At 39.5% G+C, this 4,743-nt stretch overlaps 1 pseudogene; it reads right to left on the reverse strand.

The window, feature by feature from the left end:
- Positions 1 to 331: 331 nt before the first annotated feature.
- On the reverse strand, positions 332 to 3,878 carry LOC101647787 (annotated as a pseudogene).
- Positions 3,879 to 4,743: the final 865 nt, after the last annotated feature.

Consider the following 4,743-nt stretch of genomic DNA (forward strand, 5'->3'; position numbering starts at 1 on the left):
AATTTATGCCTATGGAAGATATACTTCTTTCTCTTTTGCCACGTTATTCTATGTTTTCTCTTTGTTTATTTTAACTTTGTAATTATACAACATCTGCAAAGGTTTGTATTGTACAAACATTTTGTGCTATATCTAGTTATAATTACTTCATACAAATTCTACCTTCTACAAAGGTTACTACATACAAAATCTTCTAGAACACAATAACCTGTCTTCTTTATTCTCTACTATCCTCAAGAATCAAGTTAACTCACACTCTCTCTCATCCTTTGTGTGTGTGTGTGTGTGTGTCCCAGGTTTATTGAAAATATCACAGCATTGGGGATAAGATTCAAACAGCTCCACATGGTGTTTTGACATTCAGTCCAACTGTGGGCTGAGTGACCTGCAGGTTGGACAGACTGCCACAGTCCAAAAGCTTCAACATTTCCTTAGTGTCTGGATCCACTTCAATAATCTTCTGGTCCAAGGCTGAGACCTCAGGAACGTAATTCTCTGTCCTTTCTCTCTCCTCTTCCTGCAGCTTGACGGAGATCCCTCTCACGGGGCCCCTCTGAATCCCCTTCATCGAGTGTGTGACACAGCCCGCTACCTTGTTGCGGGGCTTCTTGCTGGGAATAATGGCGATCTCCTCGCACATGCGCTTGTTGGTGTGGAAGTCATTACCCAGGCGTGTGTAATATTTCTCAGTGATGACCGGGCCGCCTTCTTCACGGTTTTGGTGTGAACGCGGCCCGTGTTGGCGGGTCTGTGATCAAAGAGGCTCTCTCATCCCATTTCAAAGCTATCAATTTCATTGTCACCTTTGTAGCACTAATTATGTTTTCACTTCTACCGCTTGTTTTGTAAATATTCTTGTATTCGAATCTACTAAAGAGGAGCCTTTTCTACTTCACACCTCTTTCCGGTCTCTCATTTTAAATGATTTTTATAATATAATAATTTTTAAAAATCTCATTGTAAATTATTTGATCTGTTTTAGCTACTGTTAAATGTTGATTTAAAAAACCCTTTGTGTTAATTATGCTTTTCATAATTGAAAGGGTTAGATTCCCCTAGGCCACCTATTCTGAGTTTTTCTTAGGGGTAGGCAGTGGGACCAGATAAAATTCCAGACTTTGTCATGCAAGCTTCTTTCCTTTGCTTCCTCAAAGACATTTTGCTTCAAACATTCTCTCTGTGTGCTCTGCGGTCTGCATCCTTTTCCTCTCTGAACCTGCTGCGATCCACAAGTACTCCCTGCTGCTCTCTCTTCCTTTCCTTTCTCACAGGCTTCTGCCAGCTGGAAACATTTTCCATCCAAAAGGATATCCTCTGTCTATAAACGTGGACTTTCTGCACCCTTTCCCTGCCCTTTCTCCTTGACCTTGCCCATAGCCACTGCCCGATCTTAGCTCTGTTTCATCTCAGCCCGTCTCATGGCAACTCCCTCTTCATTTTTCTCTTCTTAGTGGACTCCTTTTATTCTGAGAGTTCTGCTGCTTCTGTTTCCTGGGATTTCCGGTCAGCTTGGGTCTGCACCCCTCAACCAGCACAGCTTCTCATGAGGCTTTGCCTGAGGTGGTGACTTGGGCAAAATGTATACTAATAGGAGTACACAGTGTTCTTTGTATCCAATATTTACCATCCTCACTGCCCCACCTCAGCCTGTTTTTTCCATTACAGTGCCAGGAAGAGAAGAAAATGCTGTTTCATACTATTATTCATGCCAGAAATCCTTATTCCTTTATTTTAAATATTTAAAAATGTTTAGAATTTTTCATTACATAAAAAATCTATAACTAAACTTTTACTCTAAGAATTAGTTTACAGTGAAACAAAAGAATAGGAGAAACTGAAGACTCCCTGTTTCCTATTCCAATGCTAAAAAAATAACCATTATTTATTGTTTTGGTAATGTGTTTCTAGGTATTTCTCTAAGTGTCTTTACTAAAATTGACTTTATAGATTTAATTTATAGTTTCAACCTTGTCCTTTGTTAGGATTTTTTCTTCTGCCTTTGTCTGCTACCTTAACCCACTACTAACTTTGTTCATATATAGTAGCTATGGAGTTTATTGATCAATTGTTTTAAGAATTATTGGTTTTGAGCTACAGCAAATCCTTCTGTCTTCAAGGACAAAAGCCAGCTCAGTGGAGCATTATGATTGTGGTCATTTTTTGCCTTCTTTTCTCTAAGCTTTTCAACTCTTCTCTTTTCCAAACTCTGAAATTGAAAACTAGTCAGGCCCTCTGATACCCTCTTTCTGCTTTTCTTCTTTCTCCCGGTCTTCTGAGTGTGGGACAAGACAGCTTTAAAAATTCTCTGTAGCAATACTCTGTGTGTATCTGTGTGTTAAATCTGTCTACCCTGCCACATTCTCCCCTTGTGCAATGGTCTCTTTTTTATAAAAATATTCTATTGCATTTTTTAACAGAAGCACACACAGTGAAACCAATATCCAAGTCCACAGTTTGGGACATATTGTTCAATAATGTCGTTTATACTCTTCATGTGTCAAATTCCCACGATTTCCAGTCCAGTTATTTTTATTCCCATTAACTTACTTAACTCACCACCCATGAACATTTTGTTCCATGTGTTAGAGTAATTGTTGACCATTAATCCCATAAAAATAATATTTAAAAGATTGTAGAACTCAAGGGTGGCATTATCTACTTCTTGTGCTAAACTGCCATGTAGTTAGAAGGTTCCTTCAGGGGACAATTTTAGTTCAAAGTTGGAAGAGTAGCTCAGGGCAGTAGTATGCCTTTTTTTGCCATTGTTCTTTCTTTGAATTTTCTAGAGTGTTCCACATTTTCTTCTCTCTCTGTCAGTATCTGTCTATTGTGACCCTTCTCAGAACATTCAGCTGTGGTAGTTGGTTGGCATTTACTTTTGGTCTCAAGGGAGAGAAAATCCTGGTTCCCGGAGACAGTTCGTCCTATAGATCAGTTCCTTTTCTGATTCCTGAGTTAAAGCTTTCTCTTTTGGTCCAGACAAATAGTCTCTTTCTTTTTATGTGAAAAATATTTTATTTTAAATACTCAAGTTCACATTCTTGAGATAGTTTGCTTTGAGCAATGCTTTAATGTTTTAAAAACAAAGGAAATACACATGTTTCCACAAATGTTTTGGAGCCTGATTCATATGAGAAATACAAAGAGCAAAGAGAGTGTTTGTTTCCTTCCAGCAAGCTGTATCTTCCCGATGTCCATGTCACTCTGTGAAAGGTGTATTAAGTCATACAATTGACAGGTTGGCTTTTCACAGTCGATCATTTGAACAAAATATTCATTTGGCACAGCTTGAGTTTTAAGCGTTAACTCAGCTAAACAAGGCAAGAAATAAGACTTCTTCAAAATCAAATTTGCTTGAATAAAAAGGAAAAGTGGAAGAAAAAGCAAACTAAATATTGAACTTGGAAATGAGATCATGATACTTCTAAGAGTACCTTTTATTTTAGAAAGATTTTCTCCTTACCACGTTGCCTGTTCGCATCTAGAAATGCATGAAAAATAGCGGTGAGCATGTTGCATAACAGGGACACACATGCATCTTTCTAGATGAAAGGACTTTCTATGCCAAACATATCCATAAACAAGGAAGAAGTAATATTGAATATTAATTGTTAGCTGGCATCCCGGAGTGGTACAAAAGAGTTAAGCATTCAACTACAAAGCAAAACCCGGTGGCTTGAACTCATCTGTCTACAAAGACAAGCCACATCACAAGCCCAAAGACCCCAAGATTTGGAGCATCCTGGAGCAGTTCTGCTGTGCACACCAGGGGTCATCATGGGACAGAATCTACTGGTGAGCTACCTCCAAAAGCAATAGGTTACTATAACTATGGTTTCTTACTTTGACGGCCCCTTCTTGGTGTTGGTGTCCAGCATCTACTTCCGCTGTGGGGCACTCTTTTTTCTTCACTTTTCATCCAAGTGTATGCAGATCTTTCCACCGCTGCTCCAGGTGGACCACATAGCTCAGGTATCAACATATCCCATCCTCTTGGTCCCAGTGCTCGGTTTATGAATGAACAAGTGTCTCACTATGTGCTTGTGAAAATTAGTTCTGAGAATTTGCTGGAACTCTTGGGAAAAGGGGTGTCCCTGGGAGGTGCAAATGATGAATGCACTCAGTCTTTGAACAATCAGTGGTTTGGACCCACACAGAGGCACCTTGGAAGAAAGACCTGGCAACTTGTTTTTTAAGGTTACAGCCATGAAAACTCTATGGAGGAATTCTATTCTCCACTCATAAGGAGTCCGTATGAGTCAGGGTTGATTTGACAGCAACTGGTATTGGGGGAAAATCACTTTCTTTTGATGGAGATGCAAAAGGGGTAGACATGTCTATGGAGTTAATTACATAATGTGACCCTTCTAGCTGTCGTCCTCCAGTCTGGAATTCTAACTTCTAAACCTGTGGTTATAATCCCATGTTGAAATGAGTTATCTATTATGCTAATGAGACAGGATTGAGGCCGGATATATTTTGAATCTCCCCCTTAGGAGGGAGTGTGACTCTAGTCACCGTCCTTTGTTTCCTTGGGGGTGGGGTCTGAACATTAGCCATCATCTTTGATATCTCTGTTAAAACAAGAAGTAACTTCTGGTTTTAAGCTATATCTGTAACAGATAAACTGCCAACTCCCCAACTAATTGTTAGATCATATCATTGGGGAGGCTCTAAATGCCTGGTCCAGCCACGTTGACACAAAACCTGATGATCACAGTGCTCTACTTTTCTTTTTTTTTT

Source organism: Echinops telfairi, unplaced genomic scaffold, assembly GCF_000313985.2.
Source record: "Echinops telfairi isolate 266 unplaced genomic scaffold, ASM31398v2 ScPeMD7_7469;HRSCAF=8507_1, whole genome shotgun sequence".
Taxonomy (NCBI): Eukaryota; Metazoa; Chordata; class Mammalia; order Afrosoricida; family Tenrecidae; genus Echinops; species Echinops telfairi.